The following is a 24,541-nucleotide window of genomic DNA, read 5'->3' as shown; positions in this document are numbered from 1 at the left end:
CTGCTCAGAATTTTAAATGTTCTGCTGCAGGTGTGTTCGCTCACGTCGACACCTGAAGGTTTAACAAGCTGCAAATTCAGTTTCCTAAAGCCAGAAGTCGCCCAGGCCGCCGAGTCTCTCAGCTGTTACAGGAAGTTTTACATAAATTGACTCCAGCAGCTGTTTGAGGGCGAAGACGAAGCTTCACTAACAGAAAGTCTGACAGCAGAGAGAAGTCCTCAACCTGTGTGTGATAAAGCTGAACTGATCCGAGGGTAAGTCGGTTAATCCACCAGTAGTTAACGGCTTTAAAGCAGAAAAAACTTCCTCTACTAAAAAGATTTGCAGATTACTGTCTGGTTCTCTCAGCACAGCCTGCAGGAGATTTCCACAAAGCAGCGCTGGATCACATTCGTCATGTTTCACGTTCATGCCGCCAACGAGGCCGGCAAGCCACTGACCACCGTTCGAGACTGCGTTTAAACATTTGGAAGTTTGTGGCAAAACGAAAATTTTGACAGGAAGTCGTAGTTCCTCCAGATGAGTTTGTGCCGAAACAAACTGGTGTTTAACAACAAGTCGTCTCATTCGGCAGCAGCTTCACACACAAGGTCCAGTTACACTTTCAAAATAAAGCTCGCTGACATGCAGGTTCACGTATTATGACCGTTAGTAACGCTGTCAAACGATTGATCACACTTAAAGTTAAATTAACAATGTTCAGTCTGGTGAGAATGTTACGTAACTTACGCTGTGTAAAATACGTAACAACAGAGACTCGAGTACGATACGTGATGAGGTCACGTCGTTTAACGTACGTTAACTTCCGGAAGCTATCGTGGCAAAGCGTCAAACTAACAACTGTGAGGACGCTGATGAGGCGGCCATATTGGACACACGTGACAGTTTCTGAACCCGTAACAGTTTGTTTCTGTAGCTAAACCCGACCAGAGCACAAGCACATACAAACATTTATGTCCCAACAATAAGTTAAAAAATTGAACTTGAAGAAATCTGAAGCTGAAACATGAAAAAAAAAAAGTTAAGCTTCAAAATATTCAAGGTTTTTGACGACCGAGTGGATTTTTTTGTATTTGCAATCTTTTGCAAATGATTCAAACAAAACTGATAAAATATTTTTTCTTTGGTTGAATTCATTTATAAATGTGACAGATTATCAGGGGTCACAAATAAATGCTGGTCAGCCCATCAACAGGAAATGAATCAGCAACAGTTTCACAAACTGATCGATGTTTTTCATATTATTTGCAGTTTTCTCTGTGAGGACTCATCTTTCTGTCTTTGACCTGTGAAGCAAATCGATTCATGAGTCCTGAGCTGTCGGACAAAACAAACCTGAACGTAACAGATTAGACTGTTTTCTGTCAAACTACATAATGACACTAATGATCTGCAGATAATTAGATATTAAGAGAAAATGATGTAAAAAGCAGACTGACTGAGTCAGGCTGCTGCAGCTGAATCACATGAGACGACAACAAACTGATTCATGTCAGAAACAACGACGACTTTCTTTTTTTTACTTTCCAAGAAAATTTTTCAGCTGTAGAAATATAAACTCCTGTCAGCCTTCCTCCTCCTCCTCCTCCTCTTCCTCTCCCTGCTGATAAAATGAGAATATTGATATTAAATCTCCTCTAAAGATCCTCAAGTTTCACCTCTTCAGATGTTTTAGGGACCATCCACTCCTCCCTGATTTCCCCGGGGGAATCAGCCTGCCGGTCCGCCCACAGAAGATGCTCCTCGTCTGGGCAGAGCTTCCTCTCCTCCTCCTCTTCCTCTTCCTCTTCCTCCTGCTTTCCCTCCTGCAGAACGGTGACACAGATCCAGTGTTTCTCTGCCTGTCTGAGCAGCTCCGGCTCTTCACAGATCTATTATGGGATGGTGAGATGAGCTGCTGCTGGATCAGTAATCAGCAGACAGATCTGCAGCTCTCTGCTCGCCGCTCGCTCTTCTTCTGCAGCATCCTCCCCGCGCTGAACAACAGCAGCCTCCGCGGCAGCACAGCCAGCCAATAACCTGCAGCCGGCAATTAATTTCCCTCTGCGCGATGGCTTTCCCCTCCTCCTCCTCTTCCTCCTCCTCCTCCTCCTCCTCTTCCTCCTCCTCCTCCTCCGTTCTCCCTCCCACCTGCTCTGAATCCCTCTCGTCTCCTCCCCTCCCTTCTTTCTTTATTGTTCTTTACCTGTTCATTCATCTCTGTGACTCTCAAACGCTCCTCTGCTTTCACGCATGTAAACATGATGTTGTGTCTTTGTCGCGGTTCACTCCACATGAGTCAGACTGCACTCCTCATCCTCACGGTGTCAACTTTAACAGTTCAGATCAGCAGGAGTGTTTGAGTGACGCTGAGCGTGTGATGCTGCAGAGCTGGAGTGAAAACATCGACATGTTTGTTCTCTTTCTACGTGCAGGCCGTTGTCTTCTAACAGACACAATCGACACGTCATGCAGAAACTGTTGTGTTGAGACTGAATCTGTCAGTCTGACTCACAGAATAACTCTGGTGTTATTCTGAGTCTAATGCAGGTCACAGTGTCTTTAAATTGGTCCAGTATTAAGTGAGACAGTGCAGCCAGCAGGAATCAGGTAATCCCTGCAGCCGACTGTCAAATTACATCCAAGAGTTTGTTTTTTTACGACCGACCGGATCATTTTGTTGTCAGGAAGCATCCTGACAGAGACGGAGGATAAGATTCCTTCTGTTGAAACGTAAAAAGTTGCTGAGTCAAATCAGTGATTTTATCATCCTGAAAATCCCAAAAAAAAGACTTTTGTTTGTCTTTGCACAGCTCCAACAATCACAACCGGACCCTTAATTCACTGTTAGATGTGAAGCCATGGCACCTGAAGGACACCTGTGTTCTGATGGCTGAGGTGTGATCCACCGACCTGATCACCTGATATTTGTTAGCTGAGTGTGTTTCTGCAAAACCACAGATGAGTTCAGCCGTAACGTTTCTTTGTGTTGCACCTTTACGTTGAAGTTTCTGTCTCTGTCTTGTCTCAGCGCTGATGCTGATGCTGATGCTGATGCTGATGCTGATGCTGCTCAGGCTCAGGAAGTCATCGTGGTTTGGTTCAGAGAACCCGTCTGGTTGTGGATGACAGGTGGAGGTGTGACTCGTTAAGAAGCCCTGCTGACTTGTGATGACTCCACCTCCTTCCCTCCACCTCTGGCTGCAGCAGGAGGCAGAATCAGCAACGTTTACGGGTTACTGCGGTTCTGATCCGGTGCCGTCCCGGTTCCTGTGAGTAGAGCTGGACATCTTCGTGCTCATCATGAATCCTGATGAGTTTGGTGAGCGACTTTTTTCCTGTGGCGCCACCAACAGGCCAAAATCTACATTCAGTTATCTTCTATCTACCAAGCAGATTTCTGTGGAATGCTTGGATCACGTTCCTGCTCTCCAGCAGATGAACCCTTCAGACTGTAACGATCTCGACTGTCTTTCCTCCGGCGCCACCTTCAGGACAAACTCTACATTTTTACCTGCAGTACTAAAATACAACATCACAGTGTTTTTATTGTCTCTCCTCAGCTTCATATTTAAGATAACAATCATAAAAAACTCAATTTTTAAGCTTGAAATCGTTTTACAGTTTAAATTTCGTGAAAGTCTCATGTTCACTGTTCCCTCCGTAACCTGGACGACGTGTGTGTGTGTGTGTGTGTGTGTGTGTGTGTGTGTGTGTGTGTGTGTTTTCCGAAACCAATTTGTCTCCTGATAAATGAACTCTGCTGACATTTATGTGAATCTAATTTAATTTAATTTAATCTCCCTGTATAACAGCCTCACTCACTGACACACACACACACACACACACACACACATTAAACAAACATATTCATGAGTTATTTTCACATGAACACACACGAGCACACTAACATGAACATTACAAACTGATGAGTGTGTGTTAAGCTGAGTGTGTGTGGTGGTGATGTCACAGCGAACATGTGACAGGATTGAAGACTCTGATCTTATTGCAGAGCCGCACACAGGAAGTATTGATTTGTAATTAATGCGATCACAGAGGAAGCGTCCCTCTGTTGTTGCTAAGCAACTGCAAAAAATAGCTGCTGTCTGCTGACCTGGCTGACTGATGGAGTTAGATAACTGGAGCTTCATATTTCCTCTCAGGATGTTAGATGGAGTGGGACGATTGTGTCAGTTTGACGTAAACCGGTCCATGTAAACACGGGCGTGTCGGACCAACACACTCAGGTAACACACAGGTAATTCTCCTGCTATTACTCTGACGTGTGTGAGCCTGAGACACACCTGAGCCTCCCTCAGCGTGGAAGTCATCCAAGGTTTAAATCCACAGCAGGAAAAACAAACAGAAGAAGAAGAAGAAGAAGGTATTAACATGGCATGAGGCAGTGGACCGATGAGGTTTATGTCGTCTCAGCTGAGGGAACAAAGACGGGCGGTGACCTTTTCAACCGCTGTGGAGTCGGACGTGTCAATAAATGGATTCTCGCCTGGAACAAAGGCAGTCGTCCAATTAAATGACCTAATGGAGCGGTGACAGTGTGCATGGAGACACACCGAGCGTCAGTTCAGTCTTTGTACCGGACTGTAAGTTTTGTAGTCATAGAATGAAGAATGTTGCATTGTGGGAAATGTTGCGCAGGGGGCAGTTGAGTTGTATGAACACTCAGAATACTCAAATGAAATGATGGAAAGTAAAAGTCGTCCTGTAAAATGAGGAGTTGACACAAACACGGGTCAGTTTGGATCCTGGTCACAGCCAGAACCACCAGAATCAAACTGCCATGACTGGACTTACATGTTTGTGTGAACTGTTCCTTTAAGCCTGCGTGTGTTCAGTCACACAGGAAATATTTAAAGTTGGTGAAGTTTGAACCGTCGAAATTTAAATCTTATTCAAATCTGAAAAGTAATAACAACAAGAGAGGCGTTGTTTGTCTGTGTGTGTGTGTGTCTGTGTGTGTGTGTGTGTGTGTGTGTGTGTGTGTGCGTGCGTGTGTCTGTGTGTGTGTGCGCGCTCTGTCCAGATGAAATACTTCCTGGCTGTCAGAGCGGTGAATCAGTGCACCTCCCCTCTCCTCGTCTCCTCCAGCCTTTAATTCTTCCTCTCTCCTCCTCCTCTTCCTCTCCCCTTCCATCTCTCTCCTCCTCATCCCCCTGTTCTCCTCTTCATCCTCCCGTCAGTTCAAACCCTTTGTCTCTCTCGGTCTCTCCTTCCTCTTCCTCTCCCCCTCACCCTTTGTTTTCTCCTCATCTCTCGGCCTCTCTGATCTCCTCGTCTCCTTGTCCTCCTTGTCATATTGCCCTTTTATTTCCCCCTGATGCCCATTCCTCCATCTCCTTCCTCTACCCATCCTCCTCCTCCTCCTCCTCCTCCTCCTCCTCCTCCCTGCTGACGGTGAGTCCTGTGAGAGCAGTTTATCAGCTCAACACAGTAATTACATCGACAGAGAGGGAGAGAGAGAGAGACGCCTCTGCAGTGTCAACACTGTCTCACACACACACACACACACACACACACACACACACACACACACACACACACACACACACAGATGCTCACACAGACACACACACGAACATACACACACACAGGTTCAGGTGCTCAAACACAGATAAAGCAACAGACTCAAACATAAACACACACACATCTCAAACACAAACACGGCTCTTGTGTTTGTGTTTGAGCATGCATACAGAACACACACACACACACACACACACACACACACACACACACACACACACACACACACACACACACACTGTGCTTGTGTGTCTGCTGTTGACTGAAACTCTGTGTTGACGTGTGTGTTCAAGCGAATCTGCTGCCCAAACATCTATTTATCTCTATCACTTTAGCATATACACTGTCTGAGTGTGTGTGTGTGTGTGTGTGTGTGTGTGTGATCCATCATACACAACACACATGTATTAGTCTGCAGGCAGCTCAGTGTGTTTGCTGTGCTGTGTGTGTTTTGTCTCATGTCATATATTTATTTTGTATTTAATATTTCTATGATTCAGTTTTTTCCTGCTGACTCACTTTGTTCAGTTTGTTGCTGAGAGAAGCAGAAACCTTCACAGATCGATGCAGTTTGACGATAATAATGATTATAATATTTCACTTTGGCCGTCTGCAGCCAACAAGACTGAACACTGACAGATTATAATCCTGCTGTTCTTGTGTTCAAACTGCATGAGAGAGCTGCTGAACATCTGAGGCCGACGTTCGCTTCGCGTCAGGGTCCAGATCGTCCTGACGGGACTTACTGTCCCGACAATGACCGTCGTTCTCTTCACTATCCCACTTATTACACGGCTACTTGCCAACACGAATAAAAAACTTCAAACAGCGTCTTTTTACAGCGTATTTGTTACCATTCATAGTGTTCTTCAGCAGAGAAATATAGTTCACCAAACCGACGACACAGACGTTGAACAGAACATTCTTCAGAACACATCTGATGACCCTGATGATGAGTCTGTTGAAGTGACCCGGTCCAAACGGTGCTCCTTCTGTGTTCAGATCGTGTCGATCCTCTTTTATTTGATCAACGTGTCTGTCATCCAAAACTTTGGGCCGTTTCTCTGCTTTTCTCTCTTTTTCTTTATTTGACCGGTGACGACAACTCAGCCAACTCAGGAGTTGAAATCACCGTATTTTCCAAAACTATTAAAGTTAATGTGAAGCTCGTCCATACTGGTGGCCTTGGAGAATGTTTTTCTGATATGAGGTAGGTTACAGATCAGCTGATGTCGCTTTGAGACTGAATACGCTGCAGTGATGAGTGACCGGATAACTTGTGGAGCGCCGAGTGATACGAAATACGTGAATCAGAGGCAAAAAGGCCACTTTCCTTGACGATGGTCAAATGTGCTTAGCAACGGTCAATTATACGAAAATAATTGACCGCTGAATGTTGGGAAGGCTCAAGTGAATGGAGCATTCTACAGCGTTAAGAAGAGCTGTGTAACAGATGATGGTAAGCTGACTTCACATGTGGAGGTGGAGGCGACGGAGGTGCTGCCAAACAGCCGGCCACAGTCTGAGTCACAGCTCTGGATGTCTCTGGGCCTGAGGACACTTCCATCCTCTTTTTGTGGCGTCAAACTGGGTGTTGTTTTCTTTAAAGAACCTGGAAACATTTCAAGATTCACAAAAGCAACAATTTTTCACAGGAGGTCACATCTGCGTTTGTGATCGTGGCGACCGAAACACGTATTCTGAGTCAAACCATGACGTTGTCTGACACTCACCAGAGACGAGTTGTGACCAGAGAGAAACAGACAGTTCAGCCGAAACCCTTTGAGTTTATCTGTGGATCTGATGAAAGCTTCCTGGCTAATATGAATTCTGTCTTCATCTATTCCTCTGAGGAGAATCTCCTGATGTCTTCTGATATCTGTGAAATTCAACTCAGTGATGACATGCAGACGCTCGTCAGATCCAGAGAAGTCCAATTAACACCACCGAGTGTTACCTGCTTAGATTTAAAGCTTCATCGAGGAACTTTCTGTTGTTGTGCTGTTGTTGGTTCTGGCGCCCCCTGTGGACACAAGCTGAACAGCAAACAGAGGAACCGTTGCTGTCGTGCCGTACCACCAGACTACGTCCTCTGCACTCTGCTGTACAGAGAGTTCTGATTTATGACCCGGATTAGTGCGGATCACAGAACTATTCAGACACAGCTGCTCTTCTCTCAGCTCACGTGGACATCAGAGCTCAACCGAGATGTTTCATTCCCAGTTAAACTCCACGAGGTCCGTTTGAATCTGCAGGAATAAATGTTTTTGTATCATCATAAGTCTGTGTGATGTGAGCGAGACGACGCGGAGACAAACAGGAATAAAGTCTAATATAGGACACAGTGAATCACATCCTTCACACTGCAGCGTGACGCTTCTATTATCATATTATCAGTGTGCAGCGTTTGTTTCAGCGCTCAGACGTTTTCATGTCGCTCGTCTTTATTTATTCTTTTCATTTTGTGGCGTTTTGAAAATCCATCTTCTGCCTTCAGCTGTCGTTCAAAGAGTCCCGACGCTTGTAACATAGAGACGGAGACGGAGAGCGGCGAGGGACAAATTAGAGTGTGTGTGTGTGTGTGTGTGTGTGTGTGTGTGTGTGTGTGTGTGTGTGTGTGTGTCAGGGGACACATTAATGGCCTGCAGAAAAACACACAGACTGTAATCTTCACATGTTGACAGTCTGAAAGCTTTGACAGTCAACAGCTCGGTGCACACACGGGAGGTTAGAGGCCGCACACACACACACACACGCACACACACACACACACACACACGCACGCACGCACGCACGCACACACACACACACACACACACACAGACACAGCAGGGGGCTCGTTTTGACGGGGTGACGGTTCAACAGCAGCAGATTGGAGTTTCTGCCTTTAACACACACACACACACACACACATGCAGGCTGTGGATTCTGACAAGCAATTACAGAGACATAGTGAAGACGAGGAGACGAGACGACACCAGAACTCGGACCGGCATTATTTCTCAGCAGCTCAGTTGATTTGAGCCGAGTCGTCACTGATCACTGACTCCTCTCACTGCAGGAGGAGCAGGAGTCCGGTCTGAGGAGGAGGGGAGGAAGAGGAGAATAAATCAGATGAAGAGAAATAAGTGAGAACAGAGAATCGAAGCAGAAGGAGGAGGAGGAGGAGGTGATGAAGCTCCTGTATCACCTCACTTCATCTCCTTCTGTTTGTTTGTATTATTATATTCCTGCCGTGCGTCACTCCGTCACCTGCAGACTTCATATTGGACCTTTTCAATAAAGCAGATAACAGATTTCACATATTGAATCAGATTCGTCTCTCACAGCTTCAGCGTCTGATCAGTTCAATTAATCGGAGCCACTTATTTTCTCAGTATGATGCATTCAAAGACCTTTATGTTTGCTGAGTTATTCAAAAACAAAATGAAAAAGATAAACTGGAATGATGTCTGATGTCACTTCCTGCTCCTCTGTGTGTCTGCGTGTGTGACGATGTGATTTTAGCAGAACATGAATATATTTTTTTGACTTTTACTTTATAAAGAAAAAAGCTCTTTTCTTGTGAGTGAGATGTGTTTGGAAGGTTTGGACACCAAATATGAGAAAGTCTTCAGAAAGACAGGACAGTAAGAAGGAAGAGAGGACGTTTGTGTTTCATCAACGTCTCTTCTGAAAGTGTGAAGTTTGGTAAAGACGTGTGTGGATATTTTTAAAAATGTGAAATAAAGAAAAAGGATATTTCTTGAAATGTGAGGACGATCTTTTTTAATTAGATGTCTTTTGTCAAGCGAGGACACAGAACGTCTTCAGTGACACAGACATCAGGACGTCTGATCGCTGCGTTCACATCAGGAAACAATAAAACTCTCTCCGAGCCCACGATGGGAAAAAAACGAGAGCGAGTCGATGAGCTTTAAGTCCGAGAAGAAGTAAATCTTGTTAATTGTCCTCCTGGTGTCTGCAGATCTATATCCTGTGCAAATTAAAGGGAGGTCACAGAGAGGGGAGGAGGAGGAGGAGGAGGAGGAGGAACATGCAGTGTGTGTGTGTGTGTGTGTGTGTGTGTGTGTGTGTGTGTGTGTGTGTGTGTGTGTGTGTGTGTGTGTGTGTTTGTACAATAATGCCATATATTTATATTTATAGAGGTGTGTAAACTGCTCCCTGGCCTGCAGCAGGACTATAGCTGGGGACTATTTTTCAGCGGCGGATTGATTCACATTTGGTGCTCTGATGAGTATCTGGAATGTAACTAACTACATTTACTGAAATATTGCGAGTACAGTTCATCCTCAGCTACTTTGTACTTCCGGTCTGACGCATCTGATCAGATCTTCTGACCCGACAGACACGCAGTTAATATTTAACCCAAACAACCGTGTCATCGCCTCCTCACAGCTGACCGATCGCTGCTCGAGGTGTCACTGCTGGTTTCTTACTGACCTCCTGCTGACTGACATGTTAGCGGATCAGACGGGACGCCGTGACGCCCGGAGACGTCTAACCGGTTTAAACCTTTGACCTCTGTGTCCGTCACCCGCTGACATTTTATTAACCTGCCCTGAAGCTGCTGCAGAGGGAAAGGTCACGAGGTTGTTAAAATCAAGAGCTCGTCCTCTGGGGAGCAGGAACATGACCAGAAGGTTCCTGTCGATGACTGATCTTCATTTTGATCTCCTCTCAAACAAAGTTTGTTTTACATGTACGACAGATTCAACTGCTTCATGATGAAAGACAATAAAGCATTTTTTGGATGTTTTAATCAGAAAGGGAACAGAAGTGAGGTTTTTGAAATCATCTGTGCTGACAGTATGAACAGACCGGACAGTTGTGGTTGAACAGTTCTGCTGCCACCTTGTGTCTGAGAGAAGCTCCTGCATGCTGACAGGACTCAGCAGCTGCTGGGTCTCAGTTCAGGTCTGCACCCTTCAGAGGAGCATCTGAAGTCTGTCCCAGTCTGAAGGCTCCTCCAGAGGCTCCTTCTGCTCCATGTTTCTGGAGGATGCACCGCTACGATCCTTCGTGGCCTCACATATCACAAGATTCTTTGCACACCCGAGAAAGAAGAAAGAAAGAGAGCAAATGGCGACATCGCGTGGCGTAGATCATCATTTTCGTGGGTCTGGGCAGCAGAAATCGTGATGTAAGAGTAAAACATCTGGTGACACAACCAGGAAATGCTCCAGAGGCTCGACCGTCACATTTAACAACAGCTGACCAGGTTAACAAGGTCTCTGAAGGACTCGCCTTCACAGACCACAGAGGCCGAGTCCTTCAGAGGATCCAGACCCTGAACTGAGACTCAGCATGAGTTTTCACCGCCACCGTCATACTCTTCACCCTCGTCTTGTCTCAGGATGAACCAACAACATCAGAACGTGTCTCTGTGAGACGCGGCTGCAGGAGACTGAATCAAACATCTGGTTCAGATCCAGACAAACGGACGATTCTTTTGAATGTTTTAATCAATTTCTCACAGAATCATTCCCGGGTCTTGATAAAAGATAAAGATAAAAAGACTCAGGTGTGTTTAGATGGCTGCTTACAGACTGTACTCTCCAGTCTGTAATATCCAGTCTGATTCTGGTTCAGGCTTTATATTTTGTACAAATAATCAGAATCTGTGATGTAGCTGGTGTTTCATGAATAAAAGATATTTGTAACTTTTCCACATTCAGATGACTTTACTGTCTGTTTGTTGAGTTGTTGTTGTTTTTTATGAACTCACATGATCCCACGTGACTTTGTGATGTCATCAAGAGACACCTGGTGGCAGAAACTACAAACTGTTGGATTTTATTTCTGCTTGAGAGACTTTGTGAAGCAGAACAGCCTCAAATGTCATTTATGTAACCTGCAGCTTTCTGTTCAGTCCAGCAGAGAGCAGCACAGAACCACAGAGACCCAGACTGGTGCTGGAGGGACCCTGCTGGAGTGTGTGTGTGTGTGTGTGTGTGTGTGTGTGTGTGTGTGTGTGTGTGTGTGTGTGTGTGTGTGTGTGTGTGTGTGTGTGTGTGTGTGTGTGTTGGTGAGGAGATGAGTGTGTGTGTGTGTGTGTGTGTGTGTGTGTGTTGGTGAGGAGATGAGTGTGTGTGTGTTGGTGTATTTAAGGTAACAGGTGTGTAGGAAGCAGAGGTGGCTGCTGATTGGCTGGGAGGTGGAGCAGAAGTGAGAGGCAGTGAAATCTTCCTCCTCATCCTCCTCGCTCTGCTTCTTCATGTTTCATTTTCTCCTCCTGCCTCCTCCTTCTGTTTCCTACATCTGTCTCCTACTCACTTCCTCTCTTCCTTGTCTCCTTCCTCCTGGTTGTCTCTTTGTCAGATTCTCCACCAACAACAGAACAAAACCCGATCAGTGCTGAAACGAGACATGGTGTCTTCCTGCAACCACTTCAGTAAGAAAACTGGAAGCTCTCTTCTCAGATAATAAGTGAGAAGATTTAAGTTATTGTTGATGTTGAGACATTTATGTAACTCATAAAAAAGTTACTGTCAAGATTTTTTCATTTGTTTAAGAAAACAAACATTTAAAACTGCTCTGATATTTTCATATTAATGTAAGTTTTCAGCAGCTCTACACATGGTGTGTAAACTCGTCTCTCCTCGTGCTCATGAAGTAAATGTGAAAAGACATTTCCTGGTATCCCTGCACACTTCATCCAATCAGGACAGAGAGCTCCATAAAGAGGCGGTCCTCTGAAACACAGACAGGAAGTTAGCTCCAATGACAGTGTTAATGATTCCTGTAGGAAAAGATTCAAATCAGACAGAAGCAAGAAAATGATGAAACATCGTGACAACCTGTCAGATAACTCGATATGAACAGATTCATGAAGGACAGAGCAAAAAACAAGAATAAAAAAACAGCAATAACTGAAGAAACATCATTTTTTCTTATATTCACTAAATAATAAAATATGAACTTTGATCTGTTTGGATGAGAAGCACAACATGTTAACCAGCTGGTTCACATGATGCAAAGATCTCGTCTGCTTGTCTTGTTTTTAAAAAAGTTGCTCAAATTCATTTTTAGAGAAACTTTCTTTCTGTTGATCCCTGAACGGACTTTTCAGCACCGACGGCCACAGAACCGGTTTTATTTCCATGTATTTGTTGTAAAGCTGATGAGAAACACGTCTCTGCGTCTCTGCTGTACATTCAGTCGTGGATGTTCTCGCGCTCTGCTGAGCTCCCACACAGCTCGCAGCACCGCGGCCCACACACACTGATCTCAGGTCAGAGGTGGATCTGCATTAGCAAACAGCACAAAAGTGATGAACCAACACTGCTGCATCTGCTATCATGGAGGACACACACACACACACACACACACACACACACACACACACACACACACACGTACAGAGGAGGCAGATCACTGCAGCTCTCAGATGTTTGCAGTCGACATGTTTCGATCTCTCAGAGTATTTTTACGTCTCTTTAATGGATCATGTTGATGAATTTCGTGTGCTCAAGTCTGGAATCATAAACATACGCTGTGAATGAGAAAGCATCCTTCAGTATAGATCAATTCTTCACACTGACTCTGATCAGGACACTCTGAAGCTCTTTTGTAGAAAAACTGTTCAAACTTTCCAGCAGAAATGTGTCGACGTTTATTTTTAGAGCACAATCTTGTGAAAAAGCGACTTGAAGAGCTTCACGGGTTGATTAACGAGCAGAAACATGAGGTTTCACCTGACCTCAGGTGTCTCCTGTGATACTGACTGAAGACTGGAGGCAAAAACTGAAACTACGCTACAAACACAATGCAGGTTAGACTGCAGCAAATCAGAAACACTCCCCATATTAGTCAATTAGGGCACATGTTAGTACAAACGTCTACAATATCTATAATCTATAACACAATTAGACAAAGATATAAACTTCTATAAGTTTCTCAGCTTTACCACACTAAATGTTAATTTATGCTTCATTAACGTACAAGAATACATACAACATCCCTGCGTCCTTAATATTGGCTTGGATGTTAAGCAGGACACTTTTTTTTCACCCCGTCCAGCCTCCTACCAGCTGGAGGTTCTGCTCCGTTGGCCCGTATACGTGAACTTTCAGAAAACATGCAGAAATGAGGACGAAATGAATGGTGAGCAACGACAGAACGCTCTGTCAGTATCTGCTCGTGTAAGGTTGAGCGATTCAACATAAACAAGAACAGAACAGTTCTGGTTTGTCTCCACAGTCTCCTCTGGTTCGGTCCAAATCAATCCTCAGTTCACAGTAACATGTGAAGATATTCTGTCTCTCCACGCTGATGATGTCCGACTCTCTCTCTCCGTCCTCTCCTGATGTGTCTTCTGTCCCCGGAGTCATAGTCCTGGTCAGAGCCGCTGTAAATCACCTCTGTAGTGTAAATCACCTCTGTAGAGTAAATCACCTCTGTAGAGTAAATCACCTCTGTAGTGTAAGTCACCTCTGTAGTGTGTCCTCTGTCTTCATGCTGACCTCCGCTGGTTTCAGCTTCCCCCCTTTATGATTTCTGATCTTCAAATTCTGGCGATTTCTTACAAATTTCACCTCCTACACGTCTTATTTGTAAGAAAAGCAGATTTTTGACTCACAAAGCAGACTCACACAAAGCAGCTGCATCAACACCCCAGCGGTGGTTCACCAATTCTCTGCCGTTGGTGATTCACACAGAGTGAAGCATCTCTGATTTAAAGACGAACCGCTGTGTAATCCATGCAGAAAGCTGCGCTGCGGCTCCTAAAGAGACCTGATGGTTCACGTCATGATGATGACGCTGGTGTTTCCCAGGTGTCCTTCTGTTAATCTAAACCTGTGGACAGTTTATTATCATACGGATGCTGGTTTCGTCATAAGTTGCCAAAGACAGTTCCAGTTGCTACGTTACTGTCATTTGGTCCTGTAACGCTGCTTTGTGGGACATGTCTCTGTATTAAGTTAAGTGAAGGACCTGTGCAGTTATCAGACTGTACGATCGACACGCCCTCGAGAGGAGGAGAATTAGTGCAGGATCCCGGCATCCAGACGGCAGAGTGAATGGGGCTGCTGACGGTTTGGGATTGTAGAACGGGTCGGCCGCCATCCCAAAGTGTCGAGTTTGAATAAGAAATAAAAAAAAGAAGCACAGTTAGTTTACACTTTCTAGCAGACTGCAGCTTTAAACCTTTACACTGATGATCTGTATCGACCAGCTTTGTTTTATAAATATTACTTTGAAAATCGTCCGTCAAAAGGTTAAAAAAAGATATATATGAACAGCACACACACACACACACACACACACACACACACACACACACACACACACTGCACTCTTTACATGACAGTCGCCCACTCGTGAACACGCAGCGTTCTGCACGGACGCATCAATCTGTTCACATGCACTTAGATCAGTAGGAGGTTTAATCACAGCCGTGATGCTCCTTTTCTGTATCTGCACGTCCCTGAAGACAAACACACACACACACACATTATAACATACCATCACAATACACACCTACACACACAACAATATATAAATTATGGCATCAGATCCACACACACCTCGTCCTCCCACTAATCGCTCCAACTAATTATACTCTCCTGAACTCTCTGCTGTTCTGCGTGCAGAGGAGGACCGAGCCGCTCCGAGTCTCTGAGACTAATAATGATCCGATAATAATACTGAAGCTTCTGTGAGCTCGTAGTAATCAGAGCGGAGGGTCGGTGTATCCAGCGTCGGCTCAAACAGCAGCCAGAGTGTCGCTAAACAGTGAAACATCGTTTGTAAAGGTGCAGGTGATGATACCTTAACGTCTGCTTCCATAACATGAGCATCATTTGGGATTACGTATGTAATATGTGATGACTGCCAGCAGGGGGCTCTCAGTCAGAACACAATGAGACCCGGAGCGTGAACATGTGAGCAGAAGTTGTACTGATGTTCCGTAGGTCACGTCCTGTGACTTCTTTCCTCTAATCTAATGTTTCCTCGGAACAGACCGAATGAAAAGCACGTCCTCATCAGAAAATGTAGCCGATACTGTGGCTTCATGTTAGGCGGTGACCTCTAGTGGAGGCAGTTAATTATCACGGCAGCAAAGGAGGAAGTCAGGTGACGTAGTTTGAAATGAGAAACAACAGTGGATTATTATAACTGCAGCAAAGTTACGTTGTGTACATAACACTGCAGCTGGTACGTAACGTGGCTACTCATACAGGAAACAAACAAATAGTGTACGATCTTCCACTTCGCTGGTACACTGAGACAGTCGTGTTGTTTCAGGGACGTAAATGTCGTTTTAAGAGTCACGAACAGTCGACGTGTTCGTTTTGGACGTGTTGGAAACAGAAACATACAGTTACAGTTCTCACTGTTCAGTCACGATGTTTGTCAGTTCAGATATACAGCGTACAGCTTGTGCACACCTGAGGGTCTACAGGTGGGAAGGAGGAGAACATCAGGACACATTTTATACTTTTATTGAGTCTTTTAAGTATTTTTAGTGGTGTTTGTATATCCTTGTATATGAGAACTCACCCGGCAATAAAAGCAATTCTGATTCTGTCGACTTCACTTGGAAAATAAGTTGAATGACAGCGTTTCAGTGCTCAGAGAACCTGATCACATATAAAACGAATATGAATCTTTTGAATGTTACCACACTAACAACATGAGCTCTCACTGTTGTAGTACTGTCTGTAGCGCTGAGGCTGCACCGCCTGGCGACCTGATCCAGTTTGTTCTCACAGTAGCAGGTTTCTGTTCTGACCCAGAGGACAAACTCCAGAACCCAGCTGCAGCAGCACTCCTGCTAACATTCACTTCTCTGGCTCTGATCGGAAACGTTTCAGTGGAACTCTTTCTGAGATGATGGCTGCGAGTTGTATATCATTAATTTGGACAGAAATATTCTCATTCTAATCAGTTTGTACAGAGAGAGTGGGAGTCAGAACAGAGCGAGGAGAGGAGGAGGGTTGTGGAAAGAAAAGAGCTAAAGATAGCAGTTAGAAAAGCAAAATTACGATGAATGTAACGCAGCGAGGTGAGCAGCTGTTTCAGCACCGAGTCCAGAAATGATTTACCTTTAAAACAGTAAAACAGGTCTGTTAAACCTGTTTGGTTGTATTTTAGCCAGTTATTCTCAGCTTTATCTGATTTATTATTTGATTTATTTGAAAAATAGACAGCCTCTAAATTGTAGCTTCTTTCTGGCTTTGTGACAAAAACACATGTAAACTCATAATTCAATGATAAATAATAAAGTGTTCTGGTGTTTTGGACAGTTCATGTCCTCTCTGTGATTGTTTTTTTTTTCCTTTTATTGACAGAAAAATATCAGTAAACATCAATAGAACAGTAAACACAGTCTCTGTCAGCACAGTATGCAAAGATTAAACCTTGTCATGACAAAATGGAAGGAGAAGGGAAAAAGAACGGACAAAACAACCGACACACCTCCATCCAGACCAGCGACACAATGAAGGCTCACCATACTGGGCTACTACAACATGTTCGTCTCTGTTGTTGCCCTCCACACACTGTCGACAGATCCAGGTACACAATGTTTACTGCAGGTACGTCACTGGAGAGGAAGGTGAGAAGGTGATAACGCTCCGGTCCGATCTGAAATAAGGGTGACTGGAGAGAAGATTATATGTTCTGAAAACAGAAATGCACAGGTGAACTGTGTTTCCATGAAAGACTTAGTGATGATGGACAAGCTGTTGGACCTGGACCTCAGAGCACCTGAGGTTCTGGTGGCGCCCGTGCTTCCACATATTTTCACACAGTATAATATGATATCAGTATGTCACAGAGTCTTTTTCAGACAAGCCGACGTCACGTCTCATGTTCCTCTCCAACACCTGAGCAGGTGCGTCCGCTCAATCATCGATAATCTGACAGTTCAGGTCTTTACTGTCTTTTTATTGGCACCAAAATGGCGTCCATGTAGCTCTGGTTTCCTGGTGTGACGTCATCTTTATGCGCCGAGCCTCCGGTCGACGTCAGAGAAGAAAGTGGAGCAGCCGGCCTCCTTCTGACACTCTGGAACAAATCCCCTCCTTCCTCGACTCCTCTTCACCCCCCACACCTCTCTTCTCTTCTTCGCGCCTCCTTTCCGCTCCTCTTTTGTCGTCGCTCTTCCATCCTCCCTCCTTTTCTCGTCTCCCACTATGGTCTCCTGTCATCTTGTCCTCCTTATGTTCTCCACTTGCACCAGTTTTAGGTAACCTGAATACATAGAAATGGAAGGAAGTCAAAACCAAAAAGTGGGTAGAGGGAGAAAGAGAAATCAAGGCTGGAGAGGAGAGGGAGGAAGATGAGGAGAACATGGAGAAGAAAAAGGAGGCAAAGAGAGGAGAGGTATAGGAGGAGGAAGCTGGGGAGGAGAGAGAGGGGAGGAAGAGGAGAGGGATAAAGAAGGACAGGAGGTGGGAAAAGGAGGAGAAGCAGAAGAAGGAAATGAGGAGCAAAAGATGGAGGAACAGGAGGAGGAGGAGGAGGAGGAGAAGGAGAAGGAGGAGGAGGAGGCAGCTGCTGCAGGTGCAGCCACAGAAGTGCATACAGGATGCTGATAAAGGAGCTGCAGAGAGTAGTGAAAAGCAGCGAGGTCTCACTCTGCGGCAGTTTTCAGCCTCCTCTCACAGAGCTGTTATTAATGTATTTAACGGATGAAGCGTGATGATTGTTAACGAGGAAATCTGTCCAACACATTCAGAAAGATTCTTACTAGAATTCTACTGGAATGAATTCATTTGGACACATTTTTCAGCTCTGATTTTTAACTCCAGCTGACTCCGAAACCATCACAGCAACACCTCACGGACGTCGTAAACATCCTGCGAACACACCTGCAGTCCTGGTCAACCAGCCTCATCTAACTCAATCTGCATGTTTAGAAAGGATGCGCTTTCTATAGAACGATCTAATGTGGTCATCTAATAATGACATCACTGAGATGAAAAATAAACCAAGCCTGCAAATCAAAATAAGAAACTGCAACTAATTTTCTCCATGACAGAAAACTGTACCCTTGTTGTGTACAATAACATTTCATGGAGGCTACTTCTATATGCACCATAATATTTTAATGAATATAAATAACTGAATATAAAAACAGTTAAGGAGTATTAGTTCATTTTCCTGTCTGCTTGTATTGCCCGCCAAATCCAATATGGTGGACGTGCTAACGTACAGAGGGAACAGGTCAGTACATCCAGCTGCTGCGTCTCAGTTCAGGTCTGCATCCTTCAGAGGAGCATCTGAAGTCTGTCCCAGTCTGAAGGCTCCTCCAGAGGCTCCTTCTGCTCCCTGTTTCTGGAGGATGCACCGCTACGATCCTTCGTGGCCTCACATATCCCAAGATTCTTTGCGCGCCCCAAAAAGAAGAAAGAAAGAGAGAAAATGGTGACATCGCGTGGCGTAGATCGTCACATTCGCGGGCCTGGGCGGCAGAAATCGTGACGTAAGAGTAAAACATCTGGTGACACAACCAGGAAATGCTCCAGAGGCTCGACCGTCACATTTAACAGCAGCTGACCAGGTTAACAAGGTCTCTGAAGGACTCTAACCCCTAACCCTTCACAGACCACAGAGGCCGAGTCCTTCAGAGGACGCAGACCTGAACTGAGACAACAGCATGTGTATAGAAGTCTATGGGGAAAAGTCTTTCTGGGCGTCAGAGCGTCACGTGACATGTAATTACACAGTTCGGCCACTATACAAAATGGCGCTGTCCCTGTGAGCCTGGGGTTAGCTGCTTCCTGTCTTTAAGCTAGCTTAGCAGCTCCCATTAAACTGAACAGGACTCCAGTGTCCCTGTTGGACACAGAAATTACATTTATGTTAATATTAATGCTAATGTATTCTTGTTTATTGTTTCTCTATATTCATTTAGATAAATGTTTAGTTTCCTGTAATGTTTTCATTAGTGTGTCGTGTTAGCCGACCGTTAGCTCGGACAGCATTCACTGACAGAGTGATCGCTCCTGCTGAACATAGAGGATCTTCGGATCCGTCTGCAGCTCCCAGCAGCCTCCTGATGACACAGACCGTGTGTGTGTGTGTGTGTGTGTGTGTGTGTGTGAGAGAGAGAGAGAGAGAGAGAGTGTGTGAGAGTGAGAGTGAGGGAGAGTGTGTGATGGAGAGGGTTGTTATTTTGCAGCAGAGGACGGACCGGAACCACAGGTGAGTTCTGATCCATAATCAGTACGATCCTATAGAACCAGCCGCCTCGTGTTCGAGCGCGACGGCAGCCCGGTGTGTTCAACCGCTGCGACGGACGCTCGGACCGTGTGTGTGTGTGTGTGTGTGTGTGTGTGTGTGTGTGTGTTGCATCACTGATAAACTTCATCTTTATCAATTCCGTGTTTTATTTTTCCCACGGTAGTGATTCGTGTGTGTGTGTGTGTGTGTGTGTGTGTGTGTGTGTGTGTGTGTGTGTGTGTGTGCGCGCGCTCGTGCTGGCATCGTTAATTAGCGCTGACGGTCCATTAATTGGTTTCCCGGTCACACAGTGTCGGAACACCGCGGTCAGAACGAGACCAGAGCCCATCTCATGATGTTCCTCCAGACGCTCCTTGCAGTCCTGCTGTAACAGGCCCGGTGTGTGTGTGTGTGTGTGTGTGTGTGTGTGTGTGTGTGTGTGTTTAAATCTTTGATCTGCTGCCGACAGTCCAGAAGTATTGATCAGTGTGTTCCTGCTGTCTGATGTAGTCTCACACCCGACGGTGACCGGTCAGAGCCGGGCCGCCTTTAGTTCTGACCACACATCTGCTGTTGCATTGTTGTCATAACGTCACAACATCAGTTCCGTCCAACATCCTAAAGATTGTAAATGGGTCGGTTCTGGTCTGGACTCTGTGGTGGCCCGTCTCGATGGCGTTGGCTTCTTGGAGTGTGCAGGTGCATGGAGGGAGAACATGTGATGGAGGAACCTGCTCGTTCAGGTAGTCAGTGGACCGGACCAACTGAATCAACCTCAGATCATCACACAGGCCGGTGCTGTCGGCCCGAGTCGTGCATCACCTCGTCCGCCTCTTCTTGCCCCGATGCTCCCGTCACTCTGGAACCGGGTAAATCAGGTCTCCAGTGTCTTTATGGTTGTGCTGCAGCTGGTGATGGATGTTGGTTGTGTTTCGTCTTGAAGATGCAACAAGTGTTTGTAACACGTCGTCTCTCCAGAATCCAGAATGAGTCCGTAAAGCAGAAGTGATGTTTCTTTTCGTCGACCTCCCTCAGCCACCCTGCCAATCACCACCAAACTGATGCCGGTTCATTTTGTCAGGGTAGCTAACGGCTAGCTGATTGGCCCTTGTATCCAGCGCTCCGTCTGATTGGCTAAATGTTGGCATGCTCAAGGTGCATGTAAACAAATTGGTCTTGTACTGGAGGACAGACTGTGAAGACTCTGCTAGTCAGGATGTAACTAAGTACATTCAAACATTAGTTAAATTAAACATTAAATAGTTACAGTACACTTTTGAGGAACTTGTACTTTACACTACATAGTATAAACTCTGTCAGACTGTATCGGTGTCTGAACTCGTACCGGAGGAGAGGACTGCAGTTGCTGCGTGGATCCATCCAGCTCCTCAGTGTTCAGATACAGCTGATGTCTGACCAGCCGGTCCTCAGGTGAGACGTGTCGCAGGGCTCATGATACAGAGAGACTTACAGACTTCAGGTCGGATGTCCTCTCTGATCGTCCGCCATGTAAAACTCACAGACTTAAAATTACAAGTACTAGATGCTCTGGTGTCTCTGTGATATACAGGTGTTGTTCTCAGGTTTAATAACAGAGTGAACGAGTGGAGGTGTCTCTCCTGCATGACTTTATTAAAGGGGGACATGTGGACTCCAGCTCCAGATGTGTCTGTAATAATAAAACATCCCAGCAGCAACAGTTATAATGACTGATAACTTTCTGTATGTACGACATCTTATCATATTATACCTGTAAAGTTTACAGTTGGTATCGTGGATGTTGTCTCTGGTATTACATGACAGCAGTGTTAGATCAGTGTTAGGATCATCTGCAGATGATGTTCTGTTCATCAGGAGCATCGTAAAGACGAACGTGCTCTCTGGTGCTTTAACTTTGTGATGATGACAGTTTCTAAATGATCTCCAACCTCGTCTGGACTTTTATGTGCTGCACTTTCTTGTTATGTATCGACTGTTTTATTAAGTGTCCAGGTCCTCGGACTCCGGCGCTGTTGTCAGAAGAGATGTGAGTGTGTCGTCATGAGTCACTCGTTAGAAAAAAAGGCGCTGTTGGCAAATGTTGTCGGACCGAATGGCTCAGGAGCTGTGACGCTCAAAAACAGACGCTGCCTTTAAAATGTTCACATACGGGCTGCAGTGCATCGTGGAAGGATGTAATTACACAGCTCGGCCACTAGAAAAGACTGACTTCAAGGCCCGGCGCTGCTCCTGGAGGCTCGACTGCAATGATGAGGCCCAACGTTGTCTTTGGAAAGGAAGTTCTGGTCGAGCCAACTGTGTTAAATACGACCCAGCATCATCAGAGTAAAAATCATGCTATTCGCTGATGGGTGCGGTGTCTTGAGCGAGGGACAACGGCCCGCAGCTCCAAAAATAGAAAATCTGCAAGTGGCGGCCAATGTTCACAAATAACTGTATGTGTGGGAAACACTGAAGTAAAGTGCTGCTGCGTGATGCCGTGTGTGATGAGGCGGGTGGAGGGCAGATGGTTCGTCTCAGGATTTCATCTTGCTGAGTCTTAATTTTCCATCCAAGTGCAGCCGATGTTTGGGAAACACCGACATCAGTACGAGTTTGAGGTCCAATTTCATGTCACTTCATTCTTCAACTGGAGGCAAATATACACACAGTAAATATACGTGTTACTTTACTTGATTACTTGAGTATGTTTTATTTTAACACTTGGTTCGACGGAAGCAGACTTGGTGTCGTGATCACAGAGCAGGATGTAGTTTGTGTAGTTTGGTGTCACACATCATGGTTTTGTTTCGTCCGTTACGTAGGAACTTCTGGTTTTATACGGTGAGAAAACACTGAGTGCTGACTGAGGTCATGATCCTGAACCTCTGTTCTTCAGCATCTGTGAATGTGATGTTCCTGATGGATCTGGTCTGGATCTGATCTGGGTTCAGTGATGTGTGTCCTCGTGACTCGTGATGTAATGATCTCTCTGTAATTTTCCTACAATGTTTTAAAAAAAGCTCCATCAGCCTCTCACATCCTGCCGTGTGATGCTGGCTGTGCGGTAACCCGCCGCTGACGGGATTTCGGTGTTCGTCGCTGCGTGACGGTGCGCGTTTCTCCACTCTGCTGCCGACACACACACTCTTCTCCTCCCTCCTCTCTCCCTCTTCCTTCACCACTATTCTGTTTGCACCTCCTCCATCCCTCTCTCCGTCCATCCATCCATCCAGGCAGCCCGTCTGGGCTCGACACCTCCTCCCCTCCCTCCCTCCTCATCCTCCTCCTCCTCTTCTTTCCTTCTACAGCAGAATAGCGAAGGAGAAAAAAACTAATATTTTAGCAGTGATAACAACCAAACACCGTCCGTTCACACGCAGAGCGAGCGGGGCATCATCGGCGCTGCAGCAGCGGATCGCTCGGCTGTCAGACGCAGAGGAATGATAATTAGAAAGAGATTGACTCGGCAACAAGAAGAAAACGAGGAAGAAAGAGGAAGAGGAGAGGATCTGGGCCTGCAGCAGAGGAATACGTGAAGGAGGAGAGGAGGAAAGAAGGAGGGATCAGATTGATCATAATCTGATCACAAACGAGAAGAAGAAGAAGAAGCAGAGAGGAAAATCCGCCGAGCAGCAGTGGTGTGCTTTTTATTTCTCGGAGGGAGATGATGGTGACAGCAGCCGCGGAGGAGGAGAGAGAGGGATGAGCAGGGATCAATAATCCTCCTCCTCCTCCTTCTCCTCCTCCTCCTCCTCCTCCTCCCCCACCTTCATCCCTCCATCACCTCTGCAGGAGCCGCTGAAACCTGTGAGACACTGCTGCCTGGTTTTTATTCCTTTCGCTCCTTTTTTTTCTGAGTGCTGCATCGTGTGTGTGTGTGTGTGTGTGTGTGTGTGCGTGTGTGTGTGTGTGTGTGTGTTGGCTATATAGGCCATAAGGACTATAATGTGTGAGTGTGTATGTGCAGCATGTGTGAACTGTTCAGAATGACATGCATGCACATGTGGTGTGTTTCACGTGTGCGTGCTGTGTGTAAAATATGTGTGGGCTGTATGAACTAGTGTGTGTGTGTGTGTGTGTGTGTGTGTGTGTGTGTGTGTGTGAGGGGGCAGATAACATGACTGTAAAATTGGCCAATTAAAACAGTTTCTGCTGCTGTTAAATTAAACTGAAACAATATAAATCGGAATATGTTCAGACCGCCTACACGCTGATGAAGCGACTCGCAGGCTTCACTTCATGTTTCCTGACTGAAAACACATCCAGCCGTTACTTTTCTTGATTTAATAAATTATTAAACCTGCCAATTAATTTCTTGATTAATTGTGAAGAATGCTTGTTGCAGACAACATGATTAACACGACGAGCGAGGATTCATTTCCAAGCTCTGTTTCAAACCCCAGAAAATGTAATTATCTCGTACAGTAAGAGATTCAGTTCTGCACAGAACTTGTGTAAACGGGTCGAGTCGCTCAAGTCAAACACATGTTCCTGTGTGATCCAGGTGGCGTCCTGTAGTTCAGGTCATTAGTGACTTTGAAAACAGTCTCTGACCTCTTGGGAGCAACAAAAACACGTAATCACCGTCTGTTCGTGTTCGTGAACGTCACACCAACATAGACGCTCTGTTCGCTCTGACTTTGGTCTCCACCGCCTCCTCAGAGAGTATACCCGGCTCTTTAGCTGCTAAATGCTTCGCTATGTTCAGCAGCGAGTCTCTGACTGTCTGTCGGCTGTTTGCTGCTCAGCAGGAAGTGATCAGCTCTGAAAACAAAACTCTGAGGGGAGCTGCAGATTCATCACTACGAGCTCCGACACACACGGTGATTAATGCAGAGGGTTGAAAACAGGAAGTTGACGG

The 24,541-nt window shown here is 45.6% G+C and overlaps 2 protein-coding genes and 1 pseudogene across 2 annotated transcripts in view; 2 read left to right on the top strand and 1 right to left on the bottom strand.

Annotated features, from left to right (window-relative positions):
• LOC119022489 (putative C-type lectin domain family 20 member A) overlaps positions 1 to 24,541 on the top strand; it is an 826,153-nt gene that overhangs the window by 192,667 nt on the left and 608,945 nt on the right. The gene's annotated exons all lie outside the window — the stretch shown is intronic.
• The window catches only part of LOC119022462 (macrophage mannose receptor 1-like), a 409,060-nt gene that overhangs the window by 165,460 nt on the left and 219,059 nt on the right, over positions 1 to 24,541 (bottom strand). The gene's annotated exons all lie outside the window — the stretch shown is intronic.
• The window catches only part of LOC119022455, a 131,105-nt pseudogene continuing 125,869 nt past the window's right edge, over positions 19,306 to 24,541 (top strand).

This window comes from Acanthopagrus latus, chromosome 7 (genome assembly GCF_904848185.1).
Source record: "Acanthopagrus latus isolate v.2019 chromosome 7, fAcaLat1.1, whole genome shotgun sequence".
Lineage (NCBI taxonomy): Eukaryota > Metazoa > Chordata > Actinopteri > Spariformes > Sparidae > Acanthopagrus > Acanthopagrus latus.
This window is presented reverse-complemented; position numbering and strand designations above follow the sequence as displayed.